This window comes from Dendropsophus ebraccatus, chromosome 3 (genome assembly GCF_027789765.1).
Source record: "Dendropsophus ebraccatus isolate aDenEbr1 chromosome 3, aDenEbr1.pat, whole genome shotgun sequence".
Lineage (NCBI taxonomy): Eukaryota > Metazoa > Chordata > Amphibia > Anura > Hylidae > Dendropsophus > Dendropsophus ebraccatus.
In genome coordinates this window covers 178,321,509-178,337,233 of record NC_091456.1, presented here as the reverse complement: position 1 = coordinate 178,337,233, position 15,725 = coordinate 178,321,509, and the positions used below count along the sequence as shown (strand labels likewise).

Sequence of the window (15,725 nt, the reverse complement as noted above, 5' to 3'; positions counted from 1 at the left end):
CTGGACCACACAATATAGTTACTAAACCATAGGACACCATGGACCAAGCACTTAATCCCTGCAAGCTAGACCACTGGTCACCAGGGACTGAGGCATTACACCAGTGGATGTCAATGAGGCCAATGGATGTAGCATGGAGGGACTGGAACACCATCAAACCACAACAAGATAGGGACTGTGGGATTAAACCACAGGGACAAGAGGGACCAGTGGGGCTGTAAACCACAGGACCCCGAGCATATACATCCCTTTCTCCACCACTAAGTGACACTATTGCTAATGCTTGCTTTGGGCAACCAGATAAAGGCCTCTTAGGGTTATCTAGAACAACTAAGCCAGCTAACACCAGATCCCAATGAAGAGCTGGGACTTGAAGCCTAAGCCAAGGAGTTCAGTCTATTTGGTGCCTGTAGCAGGTCTGGACGTCACAATAGGCAACCTCAGGTCACTGCATTGAGAGTAGTCTCTGATAGCAACAGCCAATGTATCTAGGTATGTGACTGCAGGAGAAGATGGAAGACATGGTTGATCGGTTGGATGTCAGGACAGGCAAGGATAATAGTCAGTAGGTTAGAACAGGCAGCGGATAATAGTCAGGTAGGTCAGGACAGGCAGTGGATAATAGTCAGTAGGTCAAGACAGGCAGCGGATAATAGTCAGTAGGTCAGGACAGGCAGCGGATAATAGTAGGTAGGTCAGGACAGGCAGCGGATAATAGTCAGTAGGTCAGGACAGGCAGCAGATAATAGTTAGTAGGTCAGAACAGGCAGCCGATAATCGCAGGCAGCGGATAACAGTGAGTAGGTCAGGACAGGCATCGGATGACCATCAGTAGGTCAGGACAGGCAGCGAGTAACTGTCAGTAGGTCAGGACAGGCAGCGTTAACAGTCTGTAGATAAGGACAGGAAGCTGATAATGGTCAGTAGGTCAGGACAGGCAGTGATAACAGTCAGTAGGTCAGGACAGGCAGCGGATAATAGTCAGTAGGTCAGGACAGGAAGCAGTTAACGGTCAGTAGGTCAGGACAGGTAATGGATAATGATCAGTAGGTCAGGAAAGGCAGTGGATAACTGTCAGTAGGTCAGGACAGGTAGTGGATAATGGTCTGTAGGTCAGGACAGGCAGCGATAACAGTCAGTAGGTCAGGACAGGCAGCGGATAACAGTCATTAAGTCAGGACAGGCAGCGGATAATGGTCAGTAGGTCAGAACAGGCAATGGATAACGGTCAGGACAGGCAGCGGATAATGGTCAGTAGGTCAGGACAGGCAGCGGTTAATGGTCAGTAGGTCAAGACAGGCCGTGGATAACTGTCAGTAGTTCAGGACAGGCAGTGGATAACTGTCAGTAGGTCAGGACAGGTAGTGGATAACGGTCAGTAGGTAAGGGCAGGCAGCAAATAAAGAGGAGACAGTAAGTTACCTGTTCAGGCCTAGACCTAGTGTCTATAAGAGCTTACAGCAGAAGGGATCCTTTAAATAGGGTATAATACCAGGGCTTTACAGATGCTAGAGAAGAATTTACTGCCATCCTGACATAGTACAATGTACTTTGTGTCTCCAAATTCTGGGGAGTGCGGAGAGGAAGGGGTTACTTCCCCAGGCACTAAACCTAATTACTTTATGCTTCATTTTGATGTAAAAACTCTCATTTAAATCCCATCCAGGGACTCGTGGCTCACGCCAGCTCTTGAGACGTTCACTCTGCTCCACATAACGTGATAAGGGCTTGGTGAAGTGTGGGAAGAAAACAAAGACATATAGAGGAATGCTGCTGCCAAAAGGCCAATCCATGACAGCTCCCTATCGATGGACTGACTACTGCTGGAGATTGTAGTTCAGCCAGAATAAAAGCAGGAGTTTAGTGCTGTCCTTATAATGTATAAAGCTGCCAAATAGCCTGGTAGGGGTCTATACCTCCAAACACAAATTTCTGAAAATCTGGGCTTTGTCGACCAAGTTGCATTAGCATTACCATGTCCAGCTCTGTCCCAGGGATCGCAAAGGTTGCAATAGTGTGCCCGGTATAGAAGAGCTGAATTGTAGCCAGAGAATAGGGATCTATTTTGCAGTGCAATAGTAAAGCACATGCTTCCTCTTATTCAATGGTGCATTGCTAAGATAAGCCATCACTTACTGAATGGTGGGGGTGATCAGACTATTGCCACTACAGTGAGGCAGCATTGAGCGCTGCGTTCCTTGTTGTTCCTTGTTGTTCTCTAGTGGTTGGTTAGTAAGGGGCAGTGGTTGCAGCAGTGGCATAGAGTTGGTTGGCGGCACCTGGAGCAAAGCAAAGTACTGTGGCCCCCTGCAAACACCCCCACCCCCTGATGCCCCTAGTATTGTAGTTAACACTCCATGTTCCCCTTAGTATTGTAATTAACCCCCATGATGCCCCTAGTATTGTAGTTTCCCCCATGATGCATCTAGTATTGTAGTTTCCCCCATGATGCCCCTAGTATTGTAGTTTCCCCCATGATGCCCCTAGTATTGTAGTTTCCCCCATGATGCATCTAGTATTGTAGTTTCCCCCATGATGCCCCTAGTATTGTAGTAAATCTCCCATGATGCTTTCTATTGAAGACACAAAAACTGTTTGTGAACTTTTCTCTTTGTCTTCCCCCCGTCCCCCTCCCTTCTGAGACAGCTGATGTAAACAAGTCCCTGACAGGCTGTATCTGCAACCTTGTAGCTTCATTGTAATGCTGAAGTTCCAACTGGTAGGAAACATGGCACTGAATCATGGCCAACAATACAGTCTCAGCCCTACTTTGCGAAGAGAGGACCACACTGGTCTGAATAGGCGCAGACGTAACATTATGTAATAGTTCCATACATAGTCTAATAACAGTGCTCTACACTGCTAACTCACAGAAGTCTAATAATAATAATAATAATAATAATAATAGTAATCTAAGAACAGCACTATAGAATACCACCATAGAGTGCTCAGATAATTCTGGCATATAGTAACTATATAATAACTCCAATGAGCAATCCAGTTACAATGCTCCAACATAGAATAACCACACAATAACTCCATACATAAAGTAAGGCTGGGTTCACACTACGTTTTTGCAAACCGTTTTTTTTTGTCATGCGTTTTTGCATAAAACAGATGCAATTGTGTACATCTGTTTTGATCCGTTTTCCCATTGACTTCCATTATATAAAAAAGGATCAAAATGTATCCTTTTATAAATGTACACGAAAATATACTTGACCTTATTTTTGTACGTTAAAAAAAAAAAGATGCATTTTTTTCAGTTTTCTTTTTAATAATAGAAGTCAATGGAAAAACGGATCAAAACAGATGCACATAAATGCATTAGTTTTTCCATCCGTTTTTTGCAATAAACGTAGGATGAACCTAAGAAAAGCACAAAAGAATGCCACCATAGAGTGCTCAGATAATTCTGGCGTACTGTAACTATATAATAACTCCAGTAACCATATAGCAATCCAGTAACAATGCTACAACATAGAATAACCACACAATAAACTCCATACATAGGGTAAGGCTGGGTTCACACAGCGTTTTTACAATTCATTTTTTTTTCATCCGTCTTTGCAAAATCTGTTTATGGATAACGCATGAAAAAACGGATGCAATTTCGTGCATCTGTTTTGATTCGTTTTTCCATTAACTTTCATCATAAAAAACATCAAAACTTACATAAAAACGTTCTTGACCTTATATTTATGTATGTAAAAAAAATGGATGCGTTTAAAAAAAAAAAAAAAAGATGGAAGTCAATAGAAAAAATGGATCAAAATGGATGCACACATAGGCTTTGGCTGGTCGACTTTTTGGACGTCAGTCATTTTCAGGCCAAATAATGACCCTTATTTTTCAATCACGGACGTCACTGCAAAATAATGGGTGTTATATGACCTCAAAATGAAGGCCGTACAAAAAGACGGCCATCTAACGGCCAAAGGCCTAGCCAAATACATAACTTTTTACATTTGTTTCTTACAAAAACATATTGTAAAATCGTAGTGTGAACCCAGCCTAATCTAACACCAGCTGTATAGAAAACAAGTAATACCAACAGCTACATACATAAAGCGGTCTATTAACACTACCCAACACATCATACATCTAAAACCAGAGGTGGTTATAGGTCTTAGAAGCTGGGCCTTCTGACTCACACCCCTACCAAACATCCCTCTATTTTTTTTCTAGTATAAAGAAGGGGCGGCACTCACCATCATTCTGTGCAGAACATCGTGCTTAGTTTGTTTCAGTATGTCCATAGTTACATACAACTCAGTAGGTAAGACGCCAATCGGCCATGATGATGTCAGGTTACAGCTGTTTCGCGCTATACAGCACTTCCCCAGACTCTGGAGAAGCGCTGTATAGCATGAAACTAGGCATGATGTTCTGCACGGAATTATGGTGAGTGCCGCCCCTTCTTTATATTGGTATTATTTTGGACATTGATGTTTTCTGGCTGAACACCCCATCTAGCAGATTTACCCCTCCGTACCACTGCACTCAGCAATCCCTTTGCAATAGCGGGAATAGACCCGTCTAATAGACCGGTCTGTGTCTTTTTTTGTGATAAGCGTACCTTTTTTCAATTGGCCACATTCTTCCACCATTGAAAAGATAGGCTTGATTTTTTTTTTTTTTTGCTTAGCGCAAACACAAAACCACTATGTGCAACCTAATGTGAGTAAACCAGAAACACATTTCTGGCAGATGTTCAAGTTAAGTCTGAGCGCCGGGATCGATACTTTGTTAAACAATGTCATAATCTGGCTGCTTTTAGCCTTTTACAAGGTAATAGGAAGCGATATTGTGAATTATCTTGAATATTGCACCGCACATGCCAGGGACCCAGAGTTTTGTTCATTGTTAATTAACAAGTTGGGAAGTCGCCAGCTGTTTGCTTCTGCTTCCATTGGGTTCAAGCAGACAGTCTTACTTTAAGAAGTCTATCGATCAGATGCCATCCTCGCAGGCTGAGAGTGCTTCTCCGGGGGAACCACTCTCCAATTTTAAGTGCACGCCGTTCCTCTCAGCGCTGGCTTGTAAACAAGTTTTAATGGGGCTATTAGTGTAAAAGGACAGGAAAGTTTCAAAAACAGCCCCTTTAAATATTCATGAATATGTTTAATCTGCTACTTAATCACCAGGATTTGCGCACATCTAACTGGGAGGGGAGCTGATAGGCTTAACCATTGACAAGGCATTAATAAGCGATGAGTGATTAATGTCAAAGAACGATCAGTCGTATTTGGTCAAAAAATTATCCCCCCCCCCCCATATACAGTTCTAGCAGACAATACCAACTCTGCGTATAAAGTGGCTAAGGTGGAAGAGAATGAGCACTTCCCAGCCTTATTTAAAGGGATTTAATAGACAACCCCCTCGAAAATTAGATGTTGTTATCAACAAATAGTTTACGGTTCCCTGATCTTAATTTTTTTTTACTGTTTCTTGATACCCCCTACCATTCCGGAGATATGTGGAATTTTAGTTTGAGGGTGCCTTCACACCTACCGTATCGCAGTAGAAAATCCGCTGCGGATCCGCAGCAAATCCGCAGCAGATTTAACTAAATAAATGAACACAGCATTAAATACGCACTTTCAAATCCGCTGTGGATCCGCAGCAGATTTGTAAGTGCGGATTTAATGCTGTGTTCATTCATTTAGTTAAATCCGCTGCGGATCTGCTGCGGATCCGCAGCGGATTTTCTACTGCGATACGGTAGGTGTGAAGGCACCCTGACAAGTTATTAGTCAGGTGGGCGGGAACTTCATTTTAGTCAGGTGATGGTTGAGATTATACACGTAGGAGATGTGAAAGTTTCACATTAAGGGGGGGGGGGAGGTTCAGAAATTGCATCTTCTAGGTTACAGATGGCGTAAGAGTACCGCGGAGTATGAAGAGCAGGTTAGAGGAGGCTGGAGGTGTTTCTTGGAAAATTTAAAGTGTCCTCCCCCACACACACTTTGGGCATCTATAACCCAGAGGACCTGGTCCTCCTGTTCTCGAGATCACTAGGGGATCTTACCAGCCTTTATACATGTATATTCTAATGTATGGTTAGGGGTGTTTGGTAGGGTGCTCTTCTTTTATGTTTTTAAAAATGTAATGCTTAAAGGGATTATGCAGGATTAGAAAAACATTGCTGCTTTCCTTCAAAAAGAGCTTCACATCTGTCCTCAGGTTGGGTATGTACTGCCGCTGTTTCTGGAAGAAAGCAGCTATGTTTTTGTAATAACCCCTTTAATTGTTGTATATCTGCTTAGTAGAAAGTCATATGGCGTGGTCAGCGCCCAGCCAATATACAGGTACTTCTAATATAGTAAATGTTGAGCACGAAGGCACAGCCCCTGGATACTGGGGTGTTCACAAGAGAAAAGACCAAAGTCCTTTAGCTCTTTTAAAATTCATGTATTTTATTGTAACAAATTCGTAAAATCACCAATGGTGATTTTATGAATTTGTTACAATAAAATACATGAATTTTAAAAGAGCTGAAGGACTTTGGTCTTTTCTCTTATCTACTTAGTAACCAATCACAGCTCAGCTTTCACTTCTGATATTGTTCTGGACAAATGAAAGTTGAGCTGTGATTGTTTTTACCATATGGGGAACTAATAAAAACTTGCGCTAAATTATTATTATTTATCATTAGTATTGTTATTATTATTATTATTATTATTATTATTATTATATTTTTTATAATTATTTATTTAGTTATATTATGATATTATTATCATTATTATTTATCATTATTGTTGTTATTATTATTATTTATTATTATCATTGTTATTATTATCATATTTTTTTCTATTCCGCTTTACAAATAATTCTCTTTTGTTTCTACAACATATCATATACTAAAGAAGGATGCCATTGAAAAGCACAACTAATCCTATAAGAAAATAAGCACCTGACAGGAAATGGTAAGTTAGACACATTGATAAATGTTGCCCTACATATAATAAACATGCCCAAACATCTCAGCCAACGACCCCTTTAAGTCATCAATATATAAAGGCAATCCTTCCAAAATTGCTATTTTGCATATTACATATAGTCCTGATTTTTTATATATTACCTTTTAAAATTATATATGTACAAAAGTTGTTAAGAGATTAATTTTTTTTTTTATAATGTTGCATGTTAAATCTGCTCCACCACATGTCATAGCTTACAATGCCTCCTGTAATGGTTGTCACAGCCACGCCCATTAATGTGTAACTATCTATCTATTATCTATCTATCTATCTATCTATCTATCTATCTATCTATCTATCTCTCTATCTATCTATTTATCTATCTATCTATCTATCTACCTTGGAAATACTCTGCAGCACTCAGACGTAAGTGAAAAAAATCGTAAGGAAATTTATTCCATAAAAAAAGTCACAGCAAACAAGGTGAACAAAGCACGACGTTTCGGATAGTCGATGGCATATCACACTTATCTATCTCCTATCTATCTACCCATCTATCCATCCATTCATCTCCTTTCTATCTATCTCCTTTCTATCTATCTCCTATCTATCTATCTATCTATCTATCTATCTATCTATCTATCTATCTATCTATCTCCTATCTATCTATCTATCTATCTATCTATCTATCTATCTATCTCCTATCTATCTATCTATCTATCTATCTATCTATCTATCTCTCTATCTATCTATCTATCTATCTCCTATCTATCTATCTATCTATCTATCTATCTATCTATCTATCTATCTATCTCCTATCTATCTATCTATCTATCTCCTATCTATCTATCTATCTATCTATCTATCTCCTATCTATCTATCTATCTATCTATCTATCTATCTCCTATCTATCTATCTATCTATCTATCTATCTATCTATCTCCTATCTATCTATCTATCTATCTATCTATCTATCTATCTATCTATCTATCTATCTCCTATCTATCTATCTATCTATCTATCTATCTATCATCTATCTATCTATCTATCTATCTATCTATCTATCTATCTATCTATCTATCATCCATCTATCCATCCATCCATTTAGGTGAAATGCCTTTGTTTGAGGCTTAGGCTAATGGGTTAATCAAGCCATGTAAAGTGCAGTTCGTGTGGCGGGATGCGGCGGTATTAATGTGTTTGTATTGGTAGAGCTGCATTAACAACTCTTATGCTCCTGTATTAAGCATTATGCTTCATCTTTAAAGTCAGATTAATGCGGATTAGGGAAACCATTTAAGAGTTTAAACATCACACTGACCCAAATTGCGCACTCGGCTTCACTCACACAATGAGATCTGCAGCGCCATGCGACAAAACTCATTTTGTGAATTGTTTTGTAGATTTAAGAGCAAATGGGTCCAGGGGAAGTGATTTCCCCCCATTGAATGTGTTGAGCCGTGTCACACCATACACGTCCTCACATCCTCAGCACAACCACAGCTCCAGGAATGGGAAAGATGGGATATAATCTCATGACGTTTCAGCTGGTTTATCTGGATATCCCTTTACGTTCTAGATTGTCTGTAAATGGTATTAAAGGTTCTGCAGGAAATATAAGGCTTTGAGCCGTCCTATTGGGTAAATTGTTATAAAACTCTATTGGGCTCTGTTCACACTCAGATCAGAGTCTCCATTGGAATCAGTCAGATCTGTCAGGCATCAGGTTTCTAAGGGATTTCCCTCTACTACAAGAATGGGGAACCTTCATCCCTCCAGCTATTGCGATACTACAATTCCCATCATGCCTGGACAGCCAAAGCTAAAGCATGATGGGAATGGTAGTTTCGCAACAGCTGGAGGCTTGAAGGTTCCCCATCCTTGCTCTACCAGATGGTATACAACGGCTATAGGTGACGTCCACCCAACAGTAGATACAGAAGGCAGGTCCTTGCTATGGTTATCCTCTACCTATTGGCAACAGACCATGGACCTCCATATTGAAACTCTTATTAACAGTGGTTGGGCACCACGAAGAGACAATCCTTCCACCAGACATCCCTTCCCTACCATAAACTCTGAACTCCTCTTGTTGCACCACTTGACACAGCAAAGAGATTGGTCTTGAAGTTTTTGGTCGATGACAAGTGTAAGGCCGGTCTAAGGGTCTACACTAATCCGGCGATCCAGAAACAGATCCTTGAACTCATCCAATTTATTTGAATGGCACAGTTCAGAGTATCCGGCGAGTCAATTGTGTCGCCAGATGGCTGGACAGGCCGTACAGCCTGATAGTAAATGAGAAAAAAAAAAGACGTAATTGTAATGGTGAGATGACTGGGTTGGAGCATCTCCAGAGTGGCCGTTGTTTTCGGATTTCCCTAGATATGCAATGGTTAAATAACCAAACCAACCAAACCAAAAAAAGGAAGAAAACATTCATCTTCCCTGTTATGTGTAGGGCCGTATCGTTCGATGTCACCCCCTTAGAGTAGGTCGGGGACAGTGACAATATTACGTAAAAGTCTATGTAAAAATGGCCATCTATGCACACATTGTAAAACGTTTTTATTGAAAGGCAACCTGTCACGCAGGAGAACCCACCCTACCCTAATAAAACTTTTAATACTTACCCTCTGCTCACGGTGATGCTCCGGATGCCGTTTGCGTTGCTGAGAAATCCCGCCGCTCGTACCTGTGTTCATTATGCTAATGAGCAGAGATGAGTCTGAGCAGTGATTACCTATGGACATCAGACTCAACTCTGCTCATTAGCATAATGAGCACAAAGACAGGATTTCTCAGAAATGCGAATGGCATCCGGAAAGAGTAAGTATCAAAAACTTTATTAAGGCGTTTGGTCCCCATGTTTTTTTCCATAATAGTATGTCATGTAGACAAAACATTAAATGGAAGTATCTATCCTGCTGATATGTCCCTATAGGGCCCATTTTCGGCATATTAGTAGTTTAATTCATATGGTAGTTAGGCATTTTGGTGCACTGGGGGCGGAGCTACCACCCTCAGTGCACCTGTCTGCCCCCCGGTGGGCTCATCCGTCCGAATGAATATTTGGGCAGTGCTCAGCTCTGCTAATGTTTGTTAGGAGGAATTGGTCGGCTGGGGAAGATCAGTGCACATCAGGGTGATAACTCCGCCCCCAGCGCACCAAAATACCTAATTAGCATATGAAACTACTAATAACCTGAACATGGCACCAAGGATGATGGTAAGAAACTTACCTTCCTCCTCAACACTTCGAGCGCTATAGGGATACATCAGCAGGTTACATGCTTCTTCCTCTTTAAGACTAATAAAAACCATATATAAAAATTAAGGATCTTATATTTAAAAATATCTATCAGGTTACAGCTCCCTAAAGAAATTTATGAAGAGGAGAGTAGGTGGAGCAGGAGGAAGGGCTGGAGAGAGAGATGTGGGGAAAGGCATTAGCAGCTCATAGAGAATCTTGTCAGTGCTGGGCTCACAGCTTACACTGTTAAGTACTGCTGTATAATGTCCTCCATACTGCTTCTTCTTCTGAGGGTGTGTTTGGTGATATAGGGGTGCAGAATCTCCTCCTGTGTAAGGGAGACATTATAGCAGCTAGCCTACACTGGCTTGTCCTGAAGTCCAATGTATATATTGTCTATAGGAGCTCACGCATTATACATTGCCGCCATATTCCTCTGAAGCCCTTCTTCAGCTTCCAGGGCTGCATTACTGTCTTCTGTACCAGGAATGATTTAATATCTGCCATGATAATGATTATTATAAAGACTTTACATATAAAACCATTTCTCTTGTATGGCTGGTGAGAAGAACCATTTTCTGCCCAGTGTGAGCTGGCAGTGTGCAAAAATTAGGATGGTTAGTTCACTGCTACGTGATGAGCCGCGTCGGCAGGCCTGAGAGATCACGGACTATTAGAATGGGAGAGATTATCCCTGGCTGTAGATCCGCTTGAGCGTAACTTCTTAGCTTCTTGGAGTTTCTTCTAGGTATTCCATTAGGCAGCTCTTCTTAAGGTCATCATTACTATCGGTTAAATAGAGTTTACATGGTGACGCAGGTTCCGTATTGCAAACGTCCTTCCCCACTGTACTGAATGAACCATGCAGGCTATAAGGATAAGAGCTAAGAAGGGACTGGTACAGGCCAGGAATACTTCTCAGAATAATATAAAAAGATGGAGAAGTCTTAAGGTGGTCAATATCAAGGGACCCTATTATCTACTGGAATGTGGACCCATTGGAGTTGGTGAAATGGGAAGATGACTTCAGGGTATCTTCTTGTTCTTTACCTCTCATTTCTGCAATGTCTACATTTCAAAGACCTTAAATTTGGAATTAATTCTATTTCTTTTCCTAAAGACATATTCCATGATCAAACGTTCTTAATGTTGAGAAGATTTTCCCTTTCAAAGCCATTGAAGGACGTTCTCATTGGCCTTGGCGGGGAAAATTGTCCCGAATGTATGAGTAGGATGTTGTATTAGAACAAGCAGCAAGTGTGGACCCCCTGTGCTACTCAACTGGTTTGGCTTTGGGCCATGGCAAGGTGTGTAGTCCACCTCTTGATCCTCTCCCTTTTTAGAGCTCCAGGATGCGGAAGCTGGACTTCTGAGGCTAGAAGACACCAGGTCACTCCACAAGTGTGGCCCCGGTGTGAGCGACAGATGGTTCCCAAGAACCAGACTAAATCAGTACAAGGCACCGGGGAACAGGTGGCTGAGTATAGATGGTCAGTTGTCAGCAGGAGAGAAATGCGAAGGGTCAGGGCTGGCGGCTTTAGAGGCAGGTCAGACAATCCATGACGGCAAAAGGAGAGGCAAACGGTACAGACAGGGGTCAAGCAGGAGGTGTAATCCGAAGAACAGGCACAGGTCAGGATACACAGAGAATCACAGAATAGCAGACAGACACCTTCTCTTGGAATGCACAAATGCAACAATGCTCAGACAAGGAAGGGAAGGTGGAGCAGATTTAAATAGGTGCAGGTGGCTCTGGATAATCAGATGGCAGTTGCAGGTGGAGACATGCTGCCTCTATAAATCCAGACCAGTTGGCTACATGCGCTCCCTAGTGGCCAGAGGCATCATTGCAGCAGAGATCAAAAGGAGGAGAAAGACATTGGAAGACATGAGGACGAGCAGCCCCAGGATCAGCACGGAACACAGTAGAGGAGTAGACAGGAGCATGGCAGTGAGGAGCCACAGGCGGGGAATAATGGGATCCAGTGGCAATATAGTTGTGTCATTAATTTGAACCTTGTCATCCTGGTTGCTTGGTTGGTGATCTATGGTATATAGCCACTGCCATCATGTATCACAGTAGCTTACTCCTAGTGGAGGTCCAAACTTCAAAATCTGGAGAAGTATGCACCCCTATAGGGAACATAGGGACATTTTGTGCTGAACAATCATGCATATGGGAATTACAGGAGAGATTGAAGGTGTATAAGCACCTTAAAAGTAGTATTGTATCTGGTAGGAGGATTGTGGTGGTAACAGGCTTCTAGAGATGCCACCTACAGTGTACTGCAACCATCAAACGTCCGTGCCTTATATAAGATCTAAAATCAGTATGTTGTGCTACCATTGGGTTAAAATTTGAAAAAGTTCCTTCAACTCAATCTTTGACTGTTTAGGGGGTCACCATGGAGGAAAGAGTTTTCTGAATGTTTTAGTTACTAACCACTACATACCAGGAAATTTCAAAGAGCTTTCACTTTAAATGTATAATTAAAAGACCATTCCATTCTCTTCTTAAATGAGCAAAACATTGCTATTCCCTTGTTATTGAACCAGCTGCATAAGAACAAGGTCAAGCAGCAAACACTGGGGACAACCAAGTTACCGACTGGCAGAGGTCGGGAACAAATCTCTACTGACTGTGATGGCCGCCTTCTTATTCGGATCTAACTTGACAACTATAGGATGACATCAAGTGACCTATAAAAGAATGGAGGGTAAAATGTAAGCCAGAAAAAAACGTTCAACAATGAGAAGTAAAGAAAAGCCACACAAAAGACTGTAAGGATTGGACCATAGAGGACGGGAGTAAGGTCATCTTCTCTGACGAGTCCAGTTTTTACCATTGATGGTATTGTTGTGACACCAGTTAAAGTTCTGCTTTATGTACGACTGGTTTGTACTGCTCTCCAATGGTCAGTAACATGCTGGGCTGTGATGGGTCCCTTGGGCTACTGTCATCGGTACTGCCACCGACAGAAAGGGGAAAGTGACCCAAGGTGAGTAGCGGATGTGTATGGGTGCTGGTGCAATGATGACTGAGTCCCAGTAGAATAAATATAATGGCTTTACTGAACAGTCTCTTAAAAAACAAAACACTTTGGCAGCAAAGGACTTATTTAGAAACAGGCTTGTGTTCACTGGATCTGTGCTGGGAGATATTTAGAAGTGCTGATATAATAGAGGTAGATGTAGTGGTACTGGTGTAGCTTAGAGTTGAGCAGTGAAGAGAAGAGGAGCTTGTCAAGGGAGTTCCAACCCAAGGTAGTTATGTGTTCTGCCGGAATTTTAGAGAGAATACTTGAGAGATATTTGTTTAGACTATGTCTGACCACCTTCTTCCCTACAGTGTCGGGGTACCTGTCCTTCTAGGATGACACAAGCCCCAGTTGTGTTTACCTGGGTGTAGCTAAGTGTCCGAAGTTATCCGGTATCACCTGCACCTTTGTTACGGTAACTTTGCTCTATCTGGGCCAGTTTCTCTAATAGCCTAGGATACTGCCCTGCAGTTTTTAGAGAGGTGCTCGACGTGGGTTGGGTTATTCCCCAACTTGTCCTCCTTGAGGTATCTAGCACTGCATGGTTAGAGTAGTAGATAGCAAAAATAGAAAAAATATACAAAAAGATACAGCTTACCATTAGGATTAGGATCTGAAGTAGCAGCGAGGGTAATAAATGGAGGGTGCATGGGCTCCTTGGCATTGGCCGGACGCCACATGCAGAGAGAAGCTTGTAATGTAGTGGTTGAAGCCAGCACTCCAGGACATATTGGCAGCTGAAACATAACTTTTATTTGTGCATTAAAAACTAGCAAGATGCATGACTCAACCTACGCGTTTTGAGCAGTACCACTTAATCATAGTCTGAGTAGTAGATAGACTGAAGAAGTGGAGTTTTTCTAGTTGCTCCATACATGTGTGTCTTAACTCTGGATTAACTAAAGCAGGAATGCCTACTCTGTGTGTATCCTCCTCCTATGAGAATCAGAGGGAAACTGATGCTACACTACCTCCCATCAAGTGACTACTTCCTACAAGGGTGTGTAAAAGCCCCTGTGAGTGGTGGAGAAGAATGTGTGCAAAGAGAGAGAGAGAGAGAGAATAATAGGGATAAGCAGAAGAGAAAGAGGTACCTCCATTAGACAGTAAATAAAACAATACAGAAAGAGCAGTAACCCTTTGTTCACTACAGCTGTAAAATATACAATCAAAACACTGACATCTGGTGGTGAAGCCAATAAGTACCTTCATCACCACCTGACTTTTGAGTAAAGGTCTTTTGTCATACAAGAAACCCGTGGTGGGACACCACACAGAGACCTGGAGAGGCCTACAAGCCACAGTAGTTTACATGAACTTAGAAATTTGGTGCAGCACTGGTGATGATGTGGAGGTGTTTTGGTAAGGCTGGAAATGGAAAGATTTGTCTTTGAGAAGGACACATGAATTAAGGGTCCTTTTACTTTACAGTGCCTTTACATTGCACAAGAATTTTGGTGGCTAAGCTGCACAAACGATCCTTGTATCATTTGTGCATATACATACATCCGTGCTGTCTGTTTGCCAAACTTACAGCAGTTGCATACTTACCTAGTGCACTGCTGCTTGTGATCCGGCATCCTCCTCTCTAACTCTCCCATCCAGCCGCTGTATCTTCAGGCCCCGCTTCTCCTGGCTGTCAATCATTCTGGAGGAGGTAGGGCCTGGATGGAAGAGCTGGTAAAGAGGATGCTGGATTACAAGCAGCAGCTCACTAGGTAAGTACGCACTGCTTTGTGATCTGGATAATGACAGCACAGATATATGTATAGCTGTAATATCAGTTTGCCTTTATTGTTCTCAGCCTCACATCTCCTGTTTACACAGGAAAATGTGCAGCCGATGATAAAAATTTTTGAAGACCGCTCTAAATGAACCATCAGCTGAGGATCGGACATTTTCCTTGTCCTCAGCTGATTGATGTCACTTTTACACTGGCTGATCATCAGCCCCAGGAGCTTTTCTAGCCACACTTCGAGCCGATAATTATCCCATGCAAAAGGCCCTTAAGCCACATACAAAGTTATCCTGGTAGACAACTTGCCTTCTTCTTAATGATCCCCAACTCTGCTCACACAGCCAGGTCAACCAAGGTGTGGATGAAGGTCCACTAGATCATGACCCTGTCATGGCCAACCCCATCTCCTGAACCTCATTGAAAAACTCTTGGATGTGATCAAGAGGAAGATGGATGGTCATTAGCCACCAAAGCCAAACTGCTTGAATTTCTGCACCAAGACCTACTCAACAGCATGCCACCCAACCCAATGGGCGGAAAACACCAATACCTATGAAAATTTAGGGTTATTCCGCCACATATTGATTTCTGGACTCCACCATTGAAATATTAGATCTTTGTTGCTTATAAACAAATGGGAATGTATTGGTAAGATGCAGGGTCCCTGGCAAATGGCGATGACCAAAGATTAAAGTTGTGCTTCTTCCTATCACACCATCAGTAAACCACCTGGGACAGGAGGACTTGGTGCTTGTGTGTCCTCCATCTAATTT

General features: G+C 42.0%; 1 protein-coding gene across 5 annotated transcripts in view; it reads right to left on the bottom strand.

Annotated features, from left to right (window-relative positions):
• SKOR2 (SKI family transcriptional corepressor 2) overlaps positions 1–15,725 on the bottom strand; it is a 68,217-nt gene that overhangs the window by 40,939 nt on the left and 11,553 nt on the right. The window contains exon 2 of one of the 5 annotated variants that reach the window (XM_069964831.1): positions 12,630–12,876. The exons of 3 other annotated variants lie outside the window; for them this stretch is intronic. The gene's annotated coding sequence lies outside the window, so the exon portion shown is untranslated. The remainder of the gene's footprint in view (positions 1–12,629; positions 12,877–15,725) is intronic. One more of the 5 variants, XM_069964832.1, reaches the window with a different exon arrangement.